The sequence below is a fragment of the Manduca sexta genome, chromosome 24 (assembly GCF_014839805.1).
Source record: "Manduca sexta isolate Smith_Timp_Sample1 chromosome 24, JHU_Msex_v1.0, whole genome shotgun sequence".
Taxonomy (NCBI): domain Eukaryota; kingdom Metazoa; phylum Arthropoda; class Insecta; order Lepidoptera; family Sphingidae; genus Manduca; species Manduca sexta.
In genome coordinates this window covers 14260147-14283464 of record NC_051138.1, presented here as the reverse complement: position 1 = coordinate 14283464, position 23318 = coordinate 14260147, and the positions used below count along the sequence as shown (strand labels likewise).

At 36.0% G+C, this 23318-nt stretch overlaps 1 protein-coding gene across 1 annotated transcript in view; it reads right to left on the bottom strand.

Moving 5' to 3' along the window:
• The window catches only part of LOC115450147 (gremlin-2), a 51667-nt gene extending 31700 nt beyond the window's left edge, over positions 1 to 19967 (bottom strand). Inside the window, exon 1 of the mRNA XM_037442534.1 lies at positions 19871 to 19967. The gene's annotated coding sequence lies outside the window, so the exon portion shown is untranslated. The remainder of the gene's footprint in view (positions 1 to 19870) is intronic.
• Positions 19968 to 23318: the final 3351 nt, after the last annotated feature.

Here is a 23318-nt window from a genome sequence, read left to right as displayed (position 1 = left end):
CATATATTTAAAACAAATTAATACAATAACTCCATATAAGGCAACAATAAATCTATAATTCAAATAATTACTCAATAAATATTTAATAGGTTATATAAACATGGTAAGAGGTGATTAAAAATTATTTTAATGATAGACTGCAACTATTAATTCCTGTATCAAGGCAGACATTAAAGTATTTACGAGCAAGACAGTCGCGACAATGTGCCAGCTACATATTGCATAGTAGTCGCAAACTGGCATAGGCACAACATCAGAAATGGAAACTATGAAACCATTCGTTTTAAAGTTATTTTCCACCAACTTTTAGGTAACAAATTGGCCGCGTTAAAATCTTTTTCCGGGCTATCAAGTCGCCTATGTCTCACACAGGACCATAATCTATCTCCATACCAAATATCAATAAGTTCAGTGAATCAGCCTTGGAATGGTAAGAGTAACTAGACAAATGGACAGCTTTACTTTCGCATTTATTAATTGTTGTTGTTTTTCACAAGAGTTGCGTTAAATGAGGCGAAAATAAATAATTCTTCGTAGATCGGACCGTCATTAATTAATTTAAAATGTAGAATGAACATTGCCTTTTCGGACGACCTGTACTTCGGTCCGACCTGTGACTATGAAGGTTGCAAAATGTTGAAAACGTCAGGAGAAAGTTAACTGCGACAAAATCCGAATAATAGTTTTAATTCGATCTCATGTAATCATTATGGACAAAATGAAATGATACTTGTGGTATTTCTTAACGCACCTCCTAGCTTCCCGCAAATTTCTTGTGTATACACTAATTATATCACAATATTCCAACTATTTTTAGGAATATTATTGCTATTAAAACGTAATTTAAATGTAAAACAAATTTACAAAAATATGAACTAAAATTATAAGAACGTTTACAAATTGTAGGCAAACAAACGCAAAATCAACAAAATATCTGGCAGCGACGCGGATTATGGTAGGTCTGGGATTAAAATAGATAACATGAAGTGATGCGTGGGCGTGCTGTGACGTATGCAGCAAGACGGGCCCGAAATAAAAGGCTCGGTCGTAAACTGTCTATTTTTGCCCATAAGCACTATTGTGTTCCAATTCCTGGTCGGGCAAATTGATATTAGAATTTTCTGTTCAGTAACAACTCGTTGAGCTTTGCGCCCGATATGGCGATAGGCTCGCCTTCTATGACATCATGGGACAGAACCCACACTCTAACAGTGGGTGCTCGAGTTACACCTCTGCCTATACCTTCGGGGATAAAAAGAGTATGTTTTTTTGTGTTTCGATTCGAAGGATGTAAAGAGCCATTACACTTTTTTTTTGATTTCTTATGTTTAAGCGAATGTTAGACACAATTCTACATTTAATTAAATCGGAACTCAAAAGACCGGCTGCCAGATTTCAAAATACTGTGAGCTCGTTCTGCGTAGATCGGACCGTCAGCAATTAAATTAAAAAAGCAAAATTGTATAATTGTATAATGTAGGTAGATATTGTCACTTTTTTGGATGATGAACACTTTAGGCCGGCCCGTGACCACGAAGGCTTAAAAGTCTTCGAAACGTCGACAGAAAATTATAATACAAAAACAGCAATAAAATCCGAAAAATAGTTTTAAATGCTTTTGCAACTGACTACGTGACATATACCATCAATTACTTGCCCTACCTTAACATTAAATTGGACGCTACATTTAGATCGATAATTCTTTAGTTAAGCAGTTACTACTTTTCGCGTAAAGTCAACTGGAAAATTTTCTCCCGACTTTAATGTGAAACTACACGCTACATTTAGTGGGATAAAGTCGGAAATTGAACGCACACCTGTTCTAAAAGGTCTGGGAAATTGGAAGACGCGTGTGTTCCTGTGCCTGATAGTGTCAATTGACCAAAAACCGCATTCGATCCGTGCCACTCATATCCTATATCATTTGCACCTTTCACCCTCGATAAAGCTGAGTGACACGAGCGCCAAAACATTATATTAATAAAGTTGTTTTTAGCTATACCGCGCATGATCTCATGTCGTTATCTGGCGCGGTTATCTATTCACAATGGCTAGGTGACTCGGCAGACGATAATCATTAAAAGCCAATCACAATCAGTCATCTCTCAATACCTTCCGCACGCGATGACGTCACACTCATCAGACAACCAAACCGTGAAATTACTTTATGAATGGCACCATTATTCAGTAATGGGTACAGATTTTTTTATGGAGTGTATACTCAAAAAGGTATGTGGTAGACGTAGGGATTCTGTAATACAGTTTGCCTGCTACGTACGAACCGTATATATTTTAGCCAGAAACAGACATGTCTATAACACAAATTGACCGTCTCAATATTAGTAAGTTTCTAAGAGCTGCTCAGTATAGCTCTCCAGTGCGATATCGATCGCAGCGGCTTAATTGAGTACAAACTGTTAAATGACAATTTAAGCTTTGTTTATTAATAAGTTAAATACATTTATTTACTCATAAACTTGGTTTAGCGTTAAGAGATGCTTAAGAATTGCTTAAATATCTGCCAAAAACATCATCCTTCCTAGTTAGGCAAGATTGGACTTACAGCTGATCGAGTAAATTTGTCTTTTAACTAAGCGTAGCTTTGCGACATTTTTATAAGTAAGACTGTAATGTCTACTTTAGATCCGATTCAAAAACGAGTTTCATCATTCGAAATATTAGCTTGCAACAAGTTGACACTTCTCGTCGAAAAACTGGAAGCTTATGAATGCTCGAAGCACAGTTTTTCTATCCTATTTTCTCTAAGAGGATAGCGCATCCATCATTTTAAAGTGGATGTTTATAATCAACGGCTTGACTCGGTGGCGTAGTTGTACACGATACGAGTGCTACTACCGCGCTGAGGTTCTGGGTTCGAATACCGGGTCGGGCCAAAATTATTTGTGACTGGGTTTTTCCATCTTAAGAATACATCTCATTTACAGCTCGGAGTTAGGAAGTTGGCGGTGCCGTATATACCCCCATGCCTCGGAAAGCACGTAAAGCCGTTGGTCCTACGCCTGATCTCTCTGGTACTGTCGGATCGCCGTCTCACCGGACTTTGAGATTGAAGGAACAGAGTGCACCTCAGTATTGCGCATATACTTGTGCACTATAATATATCTTGCGTACTTGGCTGACCTCTGTTCAGATTGGCCGCCGTAGCCGAAATTCGGCTAGGAAGTAATCGTCATGGTCAGCGCAACCCCCTTGACATTATGTGATAAAAAAAATCCGCCAGGCCAATAGAGAAGCGGCATTTACTATTGCGTTTAAATTGCTGGCCCACCCTGAAGTTCCTTGCTTTATCCTCCAAGGCAAATTAAGGGTTTGAAACTGTCATAAATGATTTTAATGTATAGTTTATATTAGTCAATGGTGGCGCTTAATACGCCCAGCCCACACGCCAATATTACTGCGCTCGTGTGGGTCGCTTCAAATCGTCTGTAAACGTTCAATTGATCGCACGGAGCATTGAATGATTAATATGCTTATTTCAACAGTGCGACTTATTTTCAGTACTACAATAATAATATATAACTTGTAGATTTCATCATCATCATCATCAGCCGCAGGATGTCCACTATTGAACATGGGCCAAAACAAACTTACTCAAAGATTTCCAGATCGACCTATTGGAAGCGACAAGCATCCAGATTAGAAATTTATAGATTTATTGAAACATATTTTTTATACGATCAATGTGATCGTATTGCATACCTTTAGACGGGCGAGTGGCTTGTCCCTTTATTTAATGGTAAAATCACCGTTTACGATTTTATGTACTTTCCCTAGTTTCTGATCTTGTCTCAGTCTATGAATATTCGGCTGCAGTTCGCAGGCTCAAACGCATGTAGCACTCCGGAATAGGTAACGCACTCTTAATAAAATAATGACCTTCAAAATTGTTAATTTGTGGCAGTCGTCGGAAAACAAATTTTTGTTTGCTGCCATTTCTTTTTTGAAGTTGCTATAAAATTGAGCTTATTAAAGATATTTAAAAATGAAACCTATAGTATGAAAAAAAGGAAAAAAACTAATAGGTCGCAATTAGAAATTGGTTGCTTGACGATTCCCACAAATTACAAAAAAAACATCATCGAAACAGTCCCACAGATTACTACGTTCAAACAAATAATTTAGCTTATAGTACAGATGCACCTCGCAACAGTTATACATTACATCCGTCCGTGAATATTCGTCAACACTCCGCAGACTCAAAATCATTAAACACTCAAAAATAGAATATATTTACAAAAAAAAACGTCATTAAAGCAGTCCCAGAGATTATTGCGTTTAATATTATTATTATTGCGTTTGAACAAACAATTCATCTAATAATACCTACCTATAGATGCACTTAGCAACAATCATACATTATAATTAAATCATAATACAATATGAGCAATGATTTTATCGCTTGTTACTTTGGCACTTAACTTCTCGATTACAATAAATAACATTAACTAACCGTGACGGCGAAGGAAACAATTAAACTAGGTAGGCACGGGTAAACAGTTCAGTCAGTACAGTTCGCTGGTGGTAGGATATATTTTATATCCGCCCAGACATCGACCACCATACATAAAGTGTTAAAACATGATACTAGTCCACGTAAATGTCCGGTTCCAACAAGCCAGCATAATTGTGTCGACTGTCGAGGGGTAATCATCTCTCATCAGTCGACCCGACTCTACTTACCATCAGGTGCTGTGGGCTCACTTTGGCGTGCCAGGATAAAAAAAACTCAATTCAACTAGCATACTACTGTACCAGTTTTAGTATATTCACTCATCACACCACCAAACATGTTTACATGAATATAGTTCATAGCATAGTTAGTACTCGACTGTGCCATTTACTCGACCCATGTACGGCAGGTATTATACGTATCATTATGTCATTATCAATAATAATATCACGTGTTTATCCTTTCAAGGTTAGGTCAAGGAAACTAACCTTAGCTGCGTCAGGCTCAAAATCTTATTCGCGACTCGGTAACCGTTAATATACGTCAATATACGAATTAGAACTCTATAACATGATTAAATAATCGTAAGCAGCATATTCGCATTTCTCTGGTACTTTTTGTCATTCATTTTTTTTTTATTGCTTTGAATGACGAGACGAGCTTCCCGTTCGCTTGATGGTAAGCGATACGACCGCCCATAAACAAGAGAAACACCATCCAACACCTTGAATTACAAAGTATTGTTTGGTATTCCACTACGCTCACCATACTGAGACATGAGATGTTAAGTTTCATTATGTCCAGTAGTTATACAGGATACAATGTTCTTCAAACCGGAACACAACAGTGACTACACACTGCTGCTTGACAGCAAAAATAGACATTGCGGTGATACCTACCCAAGACGACATTCACACATGACAGACCAGCATTTAAGAGATGCATAGAAACACAATTCATACTATGCCTACGTTCGACCTTGTTTAACAGATGTATTTCTTGAGCTTTAATGTTAAATAACTTAAATATAACCTATTAACTATTATAACCTAACTATTATAAACTAGCGACTCAAACCTAGTTCAGAACATAATCGGAACGTGAGATTTTCAAATGCTATTCTGATTCAACACATAAATAATCGGCAACTACTAACATTTATAAGATCGGTTGAAAGCGTATTGCAATGAATGACATATTTGACATAAAGACCAAAGGTTACTCTGACAATTACAGAACAATAAATAATAGTAGCTGAGCCAGCGACTTTGTCCATTAGGAATTATATTTTACTGTTACACTATATCTAGTTTATTTCCAGAATATTTTTTACATAATAGCAAAACTCTATCGAAATACGTAGTCATATTTTAGATATTAGGAGAACAGTGTGCTATTAAAAAAAAAATTAAGCTTTATCTAACAATACGTGTGAATTGACTACAAATAGAGTCTTTCATAATTTGACACAGAAACAAAGATTAACATTTCGACTCAAAAAAAAAACATAACCAGGTTAAAAAAACAAAAAATAAAATTCTGATTTCAAATGAGTACGAAACCTAGTCCCGTCTATAGAATTTGCCTTTCAAACGTCGATGTAGGCTACTTTTAATCCTAGACTATCCTAGAATATCCTAGAAAATATACTTTGGGGAATAAAAGTAGGTAAAAGTTCAACGCGGACGAAGCGGCAGGACACAGTATTATTAAATCTAACTATATCAAGAACAAAACAATGAGTTTATTTACGATTATTTCTAGTTGATCTGCAGTTTGCGACCGACCGCGCCTCAGCACGACTTGCGACGCACGCTGCCTGTCAAAATAACGCCTCGCGAGTCGCAACAAATCGCATGACAAAATATCTGGCACCGGCTGTATATAATGCTGGCTACACTTGGCGTATTTGTCAAAATATATGCGCCTTTTGGGCAAAGTAATGTCGACTTTATGTTGGTTGTGTACAAAGTTGACGTTGAATTACACAAATAACGTAAATATTCGCTAAATTATGTGTGGTGCCACCATAACAATGGCAATATTCGCCATTTATGCGGACGGAATGCCTAATTAGTTAAATTCATTAATTTAGATCTTTCTAGGATATATGGTGCTGGAGTACGCTTTGAATATCAATTTTATTGCTTGTTATCAGAAACTATTTAAGTCAGTACAGTTGAAATTTTATAAAATGATGTCTAGGAAATCGTTTTATTTATTTATGGTCATATTTTTTCTACAGTATAATGTCCCGTGAGGCCACAATACAGTAGACAAGACAGTGTTTTAATAAAGCTATTTTTAGAAGAACTCTTTTTCCAACTACTCCTTGTGAAAGCTATTTGATTAATTTCGTTGTTAGATAAAGATAAATTAATGCTCTGTTAGACTCGCCGAGCTTCACCGCTCGGTGTCATAAAATGCGTGCCACTGCTAAGGGTTTACTTCGAAACACGAACGACGAAACGTCGGTCCAAAACGACAACTTCGGATTTAACTTTACTACCAAATTACTTCGGAACCACCACCATTCTGTAGCTTACCTTAGGGGTAAGATCAATTTCTCGAATATTTTTGAAGAAAGCAGTAGAACTTTATTTTAAAAAGAGATGGTATAAGTTCTTACAAATTCCATGTCTGAAATATTACGATGAACGGATCGGATCCGTCGTCGAATCCGTCATCGGATCCGTAACACTTCGTAGCAACAAAATGTGTGATCCGTCATCCGAAACTAAGGATTTCGTTATTTGAAGTAGACCCTCTGATCTTGGTTGAATTGTAGTAGTGAGTATGAAGGCGGGAAAGTCTCTCTAAATCCAGAAGAAACAGCACTAACGGGTTTCGTTGATAAAAAAGGAAACGAAAGCTCAAATAACCTCCCTAATTCATATCCTTTCCTATTATAAAATATACAGTAGCCGCTACAGATTTAAGTAAATGAATAGTGTATCATAAACGAGACATCGCGAGACCACAATTACATGAGTCGTGATCGCTGACGGCAAATCGCCGTAAAACACCCAGTAGTTAATTATTTTAATGACTATTTAACAATCGAACTGGAAAATACCACGCCGCGTGCAGTAATTGATTTTACTGCAAGCATTACTTACAAATTGACATGTGGAAAGAAACGTATTTGTTGAAATTAATCAAAATTATTTATTTGAACCTGTAATGTTATACATTATTTAGATTCCGTCAATATTAACTCTACCACCAGTTTGGAAAGTAGCTTTACCAGAGAAGAACGGGCAAGAAACTCTGCTGTCTCTCTTTTTGAAATCAGTTTAAGGTATACACTAGAGTACATGACACAGTGAAAAAAATACAATAGGTTTTACTATTGTTGTTTAAAGTATTTCATTTATATTAGTAAATATTTCGATTCTTTAATACTATAGTTAATGTTTCGTTTAGGGTTTTTTATAAGATTTGTAGATCGCACACATTTGAGTCTGACATTAAATAGACATTTAATGTATTGAACTACTTGATGAAACATTCTTAAGCTGTCATGTAAGGGCTTGTTTTCGGCTAAGCTAGACTGTTAATAAATAGCTGTCAATATCTGAACCTATCCTCAGTCCTAATTTTGAGACATTATCCGGGACCGTCATACACTATTTCGCATTGCAGTTATTAATTAGAGGCTGAAAATGTAAGTATAGTACAAAATATCGCTCGCAGTTTGTCCGAATGCATCTTCACATATACCACTGTGCAATTTTCCGGAACTTTCTAGAATTATTTTTGATTGAATTTTTGCTCAAACAATAATTTAGGATTTAGTTAACTTCCAACAAACATTTTTCACTATCACATCTTCAATATAGGATAATATATTACTATATTTTACTATAAATATAATAACGATAAATAAAAGTAATTTAGTTTCCTATTAGTGAAAAAAAAAATCGAAATCTGTTCAGTAATTCGAGAGATTACCTCCAACAAACCTACAAAGTATTCCTCTTTTTATATTAGTATAGATTATTAAGTTCTCTATAAGAATTTCTAGGGTGTGTGAAGTCTATCAATCCGCACTAGGCCAGCGTGGTGGACTAAGGCCTAATCCCTCTCAGTAGTAGAAAACGCCCTTGCCCAGCAGCAGGAGAGTATATAATATAGGACTGATATTATTATTATTATATAGATTAATAAGACGTCATAGACAATGCAACTATTCAATGCGGACGTGAGGTACACACTCGAGTGGGTCTGCAAGTATATCGCCGATACACTTCAATCACGACGATGTCAAGTTGCGTCAACATCAAACTTATAATGACAATAAATGGTGTGGATAGAGTTTTTCGAGAGACGATCTCTCGAAAAACTCGTTTCCTAATGACATCTCATCATGACACTACTTCATACGAATGTTTAGTCGGAGTCGATTATAAATTGATGATATTTGCAAACAATTTTAAGGCTGAAGAGTTACATCAATTAATATTAATACTCAAAAATGTAGAGTTCCTTTCAGACTATCTTAAGAAAAACTGCGGAGCTGTAAAGAAAACTAGTATTCTATATCTCTATACTGCGTTACTAAGTCTTTAATTAGTTATATTTTGCCCGGCAAAATAAAAAACGTTCCTATATTGAAAAAAAATATAAAACTATTTTTTTTTTACTGAAAACGTTGATTTTAAAACTTAAAGGCAGGAATGGCACCACAAGTATGTTTTTGATTTTCGTGATCAAGTTATAATTCTTAAACACAATTATTTCTTCGTAAAGTCCAAACTAATTGTACCAACTTCAGACGTATTTTTTCGGAGGGTTTCAAAGAGTACAGGCGACGCTTTTTTGTTTACTATCAGGGAAGTATGCCAAAACTAACTTACATAATTTTCAACTAATACAAAGCGTTTCAACAACTGAAAGAAGCCTTATTTATCTTGCATTATGATACTCTTTTGTAGTTTTTTGGCAACTTACTAAACTAGTACAATTATGGTTCTTTCCGTAAATAGTAATACTTTGCCACTCCACTATTACGTATTACTAATAAGTCGTATTATTAGTAGGGTGAAGGAAAACATCGTGAGGAAACCTGCACATCTGAGAAGTTCTCTATAGGAATTTCAAAGGTGTGTTAAGTCTACCAATCCGCACTAGGCCAGCGTGGTGGACTAAGGCCTAATCCCTCTCAGTAGTAGAGGAGGCCCGTGCTCAGCAGTGGGCAAGTATATAATACAGGGCTGATATTATTATTATTATATTAGTAGGGTGGTATGACGAATATCCACAGGTTTGCATCCAAGGGCACGCATATCTGACTTTTCCAAAATAGTGTATATTATTTGTGAATTATCGCCTGCTTTAACGGTGAAGGAAAACATCATGAGGAAACCTGAATACCTGAAAAGTGCTCTCTAGGAATCATGAGGCCGTGTAAAGTCCATGTCTATTGCCTCTACTTATGTGATTCTAAGAGATCTCATCGGGCATCGTCACACATACAGTCATGAAAGCACGTGCAATATATATTAAATTACAAAATATATATAAATACTATGTATTTAGTTTATATTATAGTATCTTTTTCAGTTTAAATTTCGAATGTCCGTAGGTTCAAATCCCAAAGGCACACACCTCTGACTTTTCTAAAAAGTTATGTGTGTATTTTTTGTGAATTATCGTTCGCTTTAACGGTTAAAAGAAAACATCGTGTGGCAACCTGCAGATCAGAGAAGTTTTCTATAGGAATTTTGAAGGTGTGTGAAGTCTACCAATCCGCACTAGGCCAGCATGGTTGACTAAGACCTAATCCCTCTCAGTAGTAGAAGACGCACCTGCCCAGCAGTGGGACAGTATGGTATGGTTCATATTATTATATATTATTATTATTATCGCCGTAGAAACTAGCTCACGCTCTTTGCCGATACTATCGTGACTCCACGTACCAAAGCTTTCGCTATAAACGTACTCAACAGGACTATAAACTACTATATTTGTTTTTGATCGTCTCTAAAACACGTTGAAAATGTAATCGTCGAATTTATAGACATTAAAATCGGTTGACCTAACTTTTGCAAGTAAATAACTTGTTTACGTCATACATTGCTTCCTACTTAACATAAAACTGATGAAGTGGTAGATTACTGTTGCTTTTCGTATCGTTAGTACCTGAGGTTTATACACACGACACACAAAAAGATCTGATGACGAGTTTTATACTCTCTCGATACTGGTACAGTTAACCACAAACGTAGTTGAACAAATTCTAAATTTCAAATTGACTGTAAACTTTTGTGTCCTCAACAACCATTTGCGTAAAATAAAGTTACGTTTTTGAAGTTTATATTAGTGAAGACACTAATATAAACTTCAAAAACGTAACTTTATTTTAGACAAAAATAATATTTAGATTTAATTTAATGTGAAGCCTTTTAAAGTTCTGAATTTGTTTTGCACGTCCGTGGCGAGAAATTGCATTTAAAATGTGGTGTCAACTTGTTTTAAAAACCTTGTAAGCACTGTGACTTTGCACACTGCACTACTTTTAAAAAATAAACGAAGCCTCTTAGGCGCTCTTGTGCTATAAGTGTTCTGGCAACAGATAAAAAGAAACTGAACTTGGCCGTCCGCCCTCTCTCGTTCTCCAATAAATATCTCACTGATAAAAGAACTTTTTTTATTGCTTTGAATGACGAGACGAGCTTGCCATTCGTCCGATGATAAGCGATACGACCGCCCCAAAACAGTAGAAACACCATCCAACAATCCTTGAATTACAATGTATGGTTTGGTATTCCACTGCGCTCGCCATCATCAGACATGAGATGTTAAGTCTTATTAAGTTACACTTACATGTTCTTCAAACCGGAACACAACAGTGTCCACACACTGCTGCTTGACGGCAGAAAAAGACATTGTGGTCGTACCTACCCAAGCGAACTCTCATGTATGAGAGATCTACCACTTATAAACTACTACTTTACACGATTTAGGTTTCTATCCTCCACATAAGTTCTTTGCGGATTGCTAGGTCATCAGATTTTCTTCTATAACGCAGAGTATCTTAGGAAGGATCTGTCGTTTTGTCTGTTTATATAATATGTGAGTCAGCAAGACCTTCAAGATATCTAAATAGGACGCTATTCAATCATCACCAGGTCTTAAAGGGTCAATGACGATCATCACACACAGCGCATCACGATGATACGCAAGTTGTAACCGTGTCGGCTTTATTGTAGTCGTCATGAAATATTGTGTTTTAAATATAAACGACAGACGGAGAAATATTTGTTTTTCTACCACGACAAATTTGTATCACACACACAACATTACGCAATCATCCCCGAAGGATATGCCGAGACGTAACCAGAGCACCCACTTTTCGCCAAGTGTGTTCCGTCCCATGATATGACAGGGGGCGAGCCTATCGCCATACCGGGCACAAATTCCAGACTCCGGGCTGATACTGAGGAGAAAAACCCAAATATCACTTTGACCGGCCTGGGACTCGAATCCAGGACCTCAGAGCGATATCACACCGCGCACGCAGTACAACTACGCAGCCGAGGCAGTCGAAACTCTATCACGAAGATAAATATAAACTGTTCTAATAAAACGTCGATCAACGAGATGTTAATACTCTTCAATATCATAAAAATCGACAATCGTTTCCCAACTAACAGTATGGCGACGTTTTTTCTTTATTTTTGTTTTCGCGGAGAAAGTGCCTTGTGACTACCGCCCAGCCTTCGGGAGGGGGGGGGGGGCGAGCGGTTATGTTGGGGTCACCGTGCCTTACGATCCGGCGTTGAGCCGCCCGAATTTGATCTTGACCTTCGGGCGACCGCCGGGCTGAGTCCCTAACCTACATACAACGCACGGCATATCAGCTAAAACTCCGCAGTGGCCCTCTTCGGCGCATTAGGGATGACTGTGAGCCTCCTCTGACGGAAATGCCGACCTGCCTAACTTGACATACTTACATTAGCCCAAACCGATCTCGATCAGCGGGTACGAACAAGTATTGCATAACATATTATTGTACAAGCACAAAGTGACCCCTCTGCACGTGGGAAGTAGAGTGGAGTCTGGATTACTCCTCAGCAGTCACAATTATTGAATTAAGTCGTCAAGCGGCGATAGCCTAGTTGGGTGTGGAACGGACTGCCAAGACGAACGTCCGCAGGTTCAAATCCCAAGGGCACACACCTCTGACTTTCCTAAAACCATGTGTGTATTCTTTGTGAATTTATCGTTCGCTTTAACGGTGAAGGAAAACATCGTGAGGAAACCTGCACATCTGAGAAGTTCTCTATAGGAATTTCAAGGTATGTGAAGTCTACCAATCCGCACTAGGCCAGCGTGGTGGACTAAGGCCTAATCCCTCTCAGTAGTAGAGGAGGCCCATGCTCAGCAGTGGGTAAGTATATAATACAGGGCTGATATTATTATTATTATAGTCACAATTATGCCGACCCGTTGGAACTGTATATGTATACACAAGCTGATCCCGGAACGCGACATACTTACGTCATTATGACGGGTTTATCACCTTGTGTACGGTGGTTGCTATGCGGGCGAATATAAAATACATTCAACCACCATAAAACCACCACTGCCGGCTTAATTATGACTTTTCGGTTAGAGACAGTAAATCAAGTCAACTTCTGGGACGTATTTCGATTATCGACTTTATTACTAATATGTGTAGTACTTTACTATAAAATAAATAATTATACCACGCCTGTATTATACTGCATCCTGCCGAGTACGGCCATCTAATACTACAGGTTTAGGCTTTAATCCACCACGCTGGCCGAGAATGGGCTAGCAAGCATCAAACCCTCGCAATTATTTTAAATAATACTGTGAAACGATCAAAATTATAAAAGTTATATTTTTGAAAACTTACGCGACATATATTAAGTTCGTCGATAGCAACCCGGTATTACTCACGTGTCTACGTAGTCGTTAACTGGTCGGCAATTCCGACTATATAAACACATGATTAAAACCAGATTGCTAAGCCAAGTAATAATTTTACGTATTTCACTTTCGTCCACACCTTGTACGGATACCATTTTGGGTTTTAACTTACACAAAACTTAAAATTCAACGTTTACATCGTGGCTATTGAAAAATGCTAGTGCATACAGCTGGTGCGTGTTTGTATTTGCGTACTCGCTCTATGTTTAGCGCTACGATTGCGGCTCGGTTGAGCCAGATTTCGCGAGGATTGAGAATTATATTTAACTTTACTCGCTTTTGTTTAACTCATACGCCGCTTATCCCCGAAAGGGTAAGCAAAGACGCAACTCGTCCACCCCGATCGCCATGTGTATACGAATTTGTCACATTCAGTCAAAGCGCACAAACAATAACGATACGAAAGAATGAGAAATCGCGAATTGCCTGGCAGTGCAAACTTTCAGCTCAATTTAAAACTCAACGTTAACATACACATACGCGTAAAACCTCTAAAGGGGAAGACAGACGCGCTGGACTGCACTAGTACACCCACTTTCCACCATGTATATACTTTCCCATATTGTGGTATAGATCGAGCCTATAGCCATATCGGGCACAAACTCAAACTCCGGGCTGATACTGAGTAGACAAACCCAATATCACTACCGATCCGGGGATTGAACCCAAGACCTCAACCCTGTAGTCATACCGTAATACAACATACCACTGAGGTAGTTTTGTTCAAAACTTTTAGACATAATCCATGATCCCTTCCTAGGAAAGATGTTACCGCTGTCAGAATGTTCTAGAATTGTCCCATTGCTGGGAAAAATCTCCAGCTACTGTTGCGTCTAAAAAGGTACTGTCGGCACGATAGACTTATTTCTGACCTAAAACATGTGTAATTAACTTAACTTGATTAACTTACTTTTCTAATAACAGAATAAGAGTTGCTCACTCCGCTATCCCAGCGAAGATTAAGTCGTCAAAATTCGTACATAAGCAATGAGATCAGAGCCGAAATAAACTAACGTCAACCTAACAAAAAAACAAACATGTAATTAGTAGTTACCACATCTGACATTTCTCTCCTCTGGAGAGGGGGACCAGTGTAGATATGATATAATGGCTATAAATGGAATAAATCATAATGAACATTATTTAATGATCGTGAGCAGTTTTTTATTCGGTCGCGTTAGTCATAATAATTATGTCACGCGACAGTAAGCGGCCGCCTTTGATCGCTTTCAACAAGGTTGGCAGTATTTTATTATAATTTATTATGAACTATTGCTTATGGATTCGCTCTCGTAAGAATCCTTTTTTACTACAAAAGTCCCAAGATTCAGTACGACGCCAGCGCTATCTATTTAAAAAATCAAATGGAAATTTATATTATTTTTTATTGGAGCAAATTATCGGGATAAAAAGTAACCTATATGGTAATCCAGGATATGGTCAGTGAGTGTACCTTTGATCCAAATCCGTTTAGCTGTCTCTGCATATACTTCTAACAAACATTTGCATTTATATTATTAAGACGAGATAAAAATTGTAGTTTTCTAATTTCAGAGATGAGAATATCGTCACAATAAGGATTGCTCGCGGCCCCACAAGCCTAAATATCTTTCCCGAAAGGCCTTACTGGGTTATTTTCGGAGTTAAAATTAACTTATGTGTTGTTTCAGGACATTTATGTACCAAATTCAAACCCCTTCAGAGTTTCGCGGTAATACTAATAAACATCGCACGAACATCCCTTGTCGTGAAACCAGTGCGAGACTTGTAGACTTTAAAGGGAAAAAATGGAGCTTATTGAGTGATTTCGTGGCATTCAACTAACATATTGCTGGAATTTCATGGGACGTCATCTTGTGCGGTCCATAAATCGGCAAACGAGCATACAGTTTACCTAATGGTAAATTATCACCAAAGCCCATGAACATCAGCAATACTTGGACATAAGTATGAATTGCCAGCCTTTTAGGCGAGAATACGCTTTTTATTAATATTAAGGTCAAACTAATATTCGAAGTGACAACCCTAGCTGTCCACATCTGATAAGTATTACGTCATGGCCCACGCGGTAAGATCTTGTTACTATTGTCTCGACCTCTCGGGTTTTAGCAAAAAAACTGATAGAAAAAGTTGTTGTTAATCATTTTGACATACTTGCGTAATAGTAACTATTTGTGGTTCTATCAGTATAAAATAAGATTAGTTGAATTCCTAGTTTTGGAACAAATGGCTTAATTGTTATCTTTGTGAATTATCGCATGCTTAGATGAAGGAAAACATTGTGACGAAACCTGCGTATGATGTTGCCACTGCAACGAATTAGCTTGCAGTAGTAGCGGCAGTAGAGCGCGTAAAATTAAAATTACTTTTTATTGATATTTATTTTGTTCGAAACTTAGACTCTTTATTTTACATCTAAAACTCGAGTAACTTATTGTAAAGTGTTGTTTCCAAGTAGATAAGTATATAGTTTAATTTAGTAACGCGATGTCAAAATGACCCTATATAATACAGGACTGATATTATTATTATTAAGTATATATTTTTCTGTACTGCTGTATATGAACTTTAATCATAAGTAATCTCACAATTCTACATGCGCGCAATGTGCTTAAAAAGGAGTACAAATTCGGTGGTCCCTGCTATATCGTTATAACCGGTTTTCACTGTACGTATATTGAAATATGTGAAATTTAAAACGATGTCTGCTAAGCAGGCACAGTCTAGTGTGGGCATTACCTTCAAAGCTATTAAGCAATAAGCTTTAATTTTAGATAAAAAATATTATTACTTTGCGAATAAAGTGCACGTGGAATTCGAACCTAGGACCTCCCAGTCCACAACTCACATACGCTCCCAGTTCCCACTAAACCACTGAACATGTCACAATATTACGATGGAAAAATATCATAAGGAAATATCCATGCGGTCAGAACAAATCTATCTGGCGTCATGCAAAACGATAAAAATCTTTCCACTTAATACGATGTTTAGGAAGGAGACACTTCTTCATTCAATCAGATAAAAATAGCTTGAGAAAGTATGACAATATACAGCTTGTGCCTTCATTGGCATAGCTGTTGTTCTTGGATGCAAAGCGGATTTTTTTGTACAATAGAATGACGAGAGATGATTACCCCTCGATAGTCGACATAATTATGTCCGCCTGTCGGAAAAGATGTTTAACGGCGGATTAAACATCTTCATGGCGGATAAAACTCCTTCACGCGGACGAAGTCGCGAGCAAAAACTAAACATAATATAAATCAATCAAACAAGCATAACATTGCCACTACGACACTATTATCTACACGACAAAAACATACTGAACCAAAATTAGGTCAACCACCTAACACGCATAGCAACACAGCAAAGCTGCAAAGTTTACAAACAATTCTAAATTTAGCACATCTTAACGTTAGAACAATTACATAAATCCATTTGTGCGAGACGATTGCGATTCAAACGATTATGCGAACAATAAAGAACACATAAATAAAATGTTTTGCTTAATCACCAAGGCGAAATCGTTTACAGTGATTTTATAAGCTTGTTCGCGTAATATGTTTATTGTAATGATACAATAGTTTGGATTTGATTGGACGTGGCGCCAGTGCATACTATGTTGCTGTTGTGAGTCATCTCTTGATTCATGGGGTTATATTTTTACAGCAAAAGTGCGAAGTCGCCTATTTAAGCCGTCTATGCCGAAACACGTTTACCTTGACGTAAGAAGTGCGGATTGGAAACTGCATGGAAATTTATTGATCCTCTGTGATAGGATTTTCAAAAAGTTGACATTTTTTATTATTTTCCTAGCTTTCGCTCGCGGCTCCGCCCGGGTGTACAAGTTTTCTGTAATAAAAGTCCAGGTATGTATGTTTTTTTAAATAGCGTCTAAATTTTTATTTAGACCTCGAGCAATACAACTGTGCAAACTGCCTTCAATTCCATGCGGTAGTTTTTGCGTGATGCGTATACAAACATAGAGACAGACAAACAGAAATCAAATCCTATAAAGTCAAAAATTTACCTACACCATCATTATAAACATTAAAATTTGTTACCTTTTTATACATAAGCATTCTTCGTTACATTTCTCTTAGGAATAATATAGAACGAATATAAATAACATATTGAAGTTTTTATTTACGTATTCTGCTACACTGTTCGTACAGTTTGTATATGGATTTGAAGACTAGTTTGGCGCCAGTCTCGTGCCAAAACTTTTGAGCTATCTACAAGGTCGTAAAATATTCACGCTGTCCATTCACTGCGGTTTAGAGATTGACTAACACTTTATTTTAAACCAAAACATTACTACATACTTTTTAATAGGGTCTACATTCCTAAGTGAACAAAAAATGTGATTATACAGTAAAGAGGAAACTCAAGAATTTAAATTAAGAATAATATGAAATTAAAGAATTATATAATTCGTTATTCAATAAGTAAGTGCCTAAAACAAATCTTGCAAATGCATATTTCTCGAAATAAATGTACGTAATGAAAAGGTTTTACGAAATTTTCAATTTTATGTGTTTTCTTATTGTTCGTCTCTTACAAATATAATTAATGTAAGTATTTAATAAATATTAAAAAAAAACAGATGGAAAAGAAAATGTTATAAAAACCTTTTTTCTTGTGTGTTTTCTTGTGTACATCGAGATTGCGTACTCTAATATATTAACGCGTGCTTAGAAGTCGAGGTTCTATTTAAGTTTTCTGTTTCTGTGTTTTAAGATTCTGATATAATTGTGATAAGTTTATGATTTGTATTGTCGCATTCAAAGACATTAAACTATATAATTAGTTATATACAGTACATCAGGGCCAAATTTTTGCTCCAACAATTATTACCAATTAGTAATACTTAAGTCGCTGTCCTATTTAAAATGTCCGTATGACAAGATGTCACAGCGTCCTTAGATATTAAGAAAATAATATATTTACAGAAAATATATTTGCAATAAAGACAATCATCATGTGGAAAAAAATATAAAGTATTTAACATTGATGTTTTGCTATTTCACAGTAGATTGAGTAACCATCATATAAGCGCAAATTTTTTGTACGGCAATCTTACCAATGTCCTCTCTATATTATTATCTTAGAACTATTTGGTTACACTATTATTTACACCTACATAACTCAGTTCTTTCCACGTGATTCGGTTACTATATCACTTATTCGTTGACACAAATCAGTTGTCATCTTATATAAATTCCCATAGATTTTTCTGCTATGCTATACATAAGTGTCTCCTTTTACCAACTATACGTTAGTCTTAGTCAGTTTTGTTCGGTAAAAGTATCTTTAAAACAATAAGGGACTGAATTCTAATGCTCAAGTTAAATTAAATCGACAATAAACAATAGACAGCTAATGTTAAAGTAACATTCGATTACTTCGCAAAGATAGCTAGACTTCATGACTATTCATTTTACACGTGAAACAGCACTATGGTATTATTTTGATTTGAATATTGGATTATAAGAAAACAAAAAATGTACTATTAAATGCACGCACCAGGAAATAAAATTTGTTCAAATAACAATTGACTAATTGTAGAATTTTTAATACTGATCTAATATTTTTGAAATGAATATGAGTGTTATCCGATGCACATTTCTGTTATTGTTCTTTTTTTTTAACATGGCTACGGCCTTAATTACATGCCTCATAATGTTTTAATATTTTTTTAACACAAAAGTTATATTAATCGTTAGAATTGTTTAATTTTGAAACATTACCGTTTGGTTGCAAATTACTTTCGTCCCACACTCATCACAGAATGACGTCTCAATTATCACATGTATTTATTTTAAGGGAATTATATATACGAATGTGACGTCACAGGACTGCCGTATCGTAATATTACTCCAAACTAAAAGTTAATATTGTAATATAATAACAGAATAGCTAATTACCAAAGAGGATAATAATTATGGTGTTAATTATTTCAATCTCTTTAAGAAGTTATGAATCGATGTTTCTTGTCATTTGAACGCTAGATACAAAGCCCAAATATGTTAATACACGTGTATAAATCTTCATTTATAAGTGTGTAAAACATCTAGTTGAGTCCTTTAATTAGCGTATTAGTCTCTTTAATAATCAAAGTATTGTCGCCTTTATTGCATAAGATAAAACGGTAACGATTTGACGAAAACGCAAGATAAGGGAGAATACTAAACGATACTAGTTATCTACATCAAACCAACTCTTTGAACTTGCGATATTCAACAAAATATAGTAGCACAATGCATTATTCTTAAATGGATTTCTTCAAACAATTTATTGTTCTATACGCAGATAAGAACAAAAATAAAATATAAAAAGAAAAACAAAACACACACACACATACAACGGATTTAAGATATTTTACAATTTTAATAATATATTTTTAAACACCTCAATAAAATCACAAATACTCACGGTTATTAAACATGACACATCACACGCGGGATAATTTCGGGATAGTTGCGGGATAGCCCTAGGTTTCGGGGCGCCACGGGACGCGCGTTCGGCACCGTTCCCACCGCTCCTTTGACACGCGACTTACCCAAATCCGCTGACGGGAAACTTTCTACCTATATCTGTTGGACAGGGCTGAATTTGGCTTGTTTCTGCAAATAATAATCGTTTCCTACATACGTTCGAAATACTGGCTCACTATTACAAAGTTCTATGTAATATTTGTTGTTCAAATAGACTCTTGTATTTACCACATGATTCCAAGTGTATTTCAATATGAATACCAATAATCCCGAAATATAAATAATTTAAGAGGAATCATAGATAAGTGTCTCTTCTTATCTTGTAATACCAAAAAAAAATACATAGGACCTTGTTGAAACAAAAAATACATTGAGAGCTATCAGAATGTAATATTTGTTTTTTTTTACAGATACCTCTCGTCAAACTTCAATAATTTTCTACCTGACTTAAATACCTTCTTTAATTTATAAAATTATTCTATGCAGTTGAATTTTCATGTCTGAAAACTAAAAAGAAAATTTATCCGAGTCTTATTTTATGTTGTGTTTATGAAAGCCGCGCTAAATCAACTGTCATTTTTAAAAAGATTTGACCATCTTCAATATTTAAATCTATACTAATTTACTACCCAAATAAAGCTAAAGAATTTGTTTGTTTTATCGCGCTAATCTCAAGAACTACAAGTTGAAATTAAAAAATCTTTGAGTGTCTCATAGCTTGTTTATTGAGGAAGGCTATGGGCTATGTAACATTACGCTATAAATAAAAATAAATAAAATAAAATACTTTATTTATCACGTAGGCGAACAAAGTTGCACTTATGATACGTCAAAACAAAGAATAAGAATAATTATTATTTCTAAACAACTATTAAAATCACTTATATAACTATGGAGATTTTAAATTAGGGATAAAGTTTATACAAAAGACTAGGTACAAACCAGCTCGGGCTGGCAAGTAGGGGGAAATAGAAGGGTAACGCGTCGCGATCCTCACCGGCGAGGACATGAGCCTTAACCTAGCTAACCTACCAGCCTTTCACTAGCTACCTAAGTGATGACTACCCGAAGAAGAAAGGCAGAAAGAAACTCCGGGCTTTCTTTTTGTCATCAATTGTTCAGTACTTCTTTTGTATTTTTTCCAAGTCTTTCTTGTACATAGTCACAATAGTTATATAAGCTAATGCACGCACATCACCGTTAACATGGGATAAGATGAAATCCAATCGACTAAACCTGGAGCGGCATAAAATAAAATTAGCGATAGCAAATAAAAGAGAACATAGATTCATACTTAAATAACGGCGTACAGCGTGCATTCGCCTACATTTACAATCATAGTTTTCAATCATGAGAAAAGAAAAAAAATAGTGATATTGAACAGGCAAACACAACATGATCGGGTGGTCGTCTTTCAAAAATTACATTTCATTAAGATATGATATGATTATGTCAAATTAGAACTATAGAAATGTCATTATTATAAAAAAGCATGTGAGACATGTAACAAAGACATTTTAGGCAGTTAATTAATTACTAATGTGTGCTAACATGGTGGGTCATTGTGTGCAGGACAAACTTTCCAAACCGTCTTATCATTAAGGTAATCAGATACAGTATAGTATCCTTTACACATTAATTCACGCTTAACATAACACTTGAATTTTTGTTCGGTCAAATTGGTAATTTCGAAGGGAAGTTTATTATAGAACTTAATGCTATTAACTAAGAAAGATTTATTGGTTTTACAGAGCCTATGATTAGGGACAACCAATTTATTTTTATTTCTGGTATTTAGACTATGCAAGTCACTGTTTTTAATAAAAAGTACTAAGGTTTTTACGTACGTACATTATATTCTGAAAAATATATTCGGCCGGCAAAGTCAGTATATTCACCTCCTTAAACATTTGCCTAAGGGAATCATGAGAGCGAAGGTTGTAAATAGCTCTAATCGCTCGTTTCTGCAAGATAAAAATGGTCTGCAGATCTGCAGCAGAGCCCCACAGAAGAATACAATAGGACATAATGCTGTGGAAGTATGCAAAATACACTAGCTTTGCCGTAGCCACGTCAGTTAATTGTCTAATCTTCCTAATAGCAAACACGGCAGAGCTCAGTTTACTAGAAATTTTTTGAATATGGGGGCCCCATTGCAATTTACTATCGATTGAAACCCCGAGGAAGACCGTTGAGGGAACTAATTCTAATTTATCCCCATCTAAATCAATATTTAGTTCCTTTTTTATTCAGTAACGAAAATCTGACACATTTCGTTTTTGCGGCATTTAAAAGTAAATTATTAGAAGAGAACCAGTCAGAAATCAAACTAAGTACTTTATGTGGCTCACCGAGATTCTCATCCCTTCTATTTAACTTAAAAATAATCGAAGTGTCGTCAGCGAACAATACTACATCTGCCATATTATCAACCATGTAAGGCAGGTCATTTATGTAAACTAAGAATAGGAATGGACCCAATATGGAACCCTGGGGAACCCCAATTCTAGCTGCGGACCCGGCAGAGGAGACGTTGTCGATAAATACTTTTTGATTTCGACCTGATAAATATGAAGATATTAGTTTAAGTCCAATTCCTCTAATACCATAATAATGAAGCTTTAAAATGAGGGTATTGTGATCGACGCAATCGAATGCCTTGGAAAGATCACAAAAGACCCCCAGTGCATCCTGGGATCCCTCCCAAGCATCTAACACAGCTTTGACTAAAGCACGTCCAGCATCTTGCGTGGATCTGCCTTTTGTAAAGCCGAATTGTCTATTATGTAAGATCCCATTTTTATTAAAAACACCAGCATTTGGTTAAGCATTAGTTTTCAAATACCTTACTTAAGGCTGGTAAAATAGAAATAGGTCTGAAATTAGAGGTGTTAGAACAACCTGCTTTAAAAATTGGTACTACTTTACTAACCTTCATAAGATCAGGAAATATGCCGTCTCTGACGCAGCAGTTAAAGATTTCCGCAAGAATTGGGGCAATGTTGTCTATTACTGACTGCAACGCTTTAACAGATAAACCCCATAGGTCTTCAGTGCTTTTTATGTTTAAGCTCTTAAATACTTTTATTATATCAGAGTGCGTGACAAACTCAAATTCGAAATTTGGAATCGACAGATCAACATTTTGTTTTAAGAACGACTCAGCTGCCCCTGGTGAGGATGGCAGACATTTTGTCGTTTCAAAAGGTATGTTAGTAAAAAATGTTCAAAGTAATTAGCTATTCTATATTTATCTGAAACTAGCTCGTCATTAATGTTCAATAAAATCTTGTCATTAGTTTTATTTTTGCCAGTTTCAGTATTAATAATTTTCCAAGTAGTTTTAATTCTATTATCTGAGTTTTTAATATGACTACTGATATAGG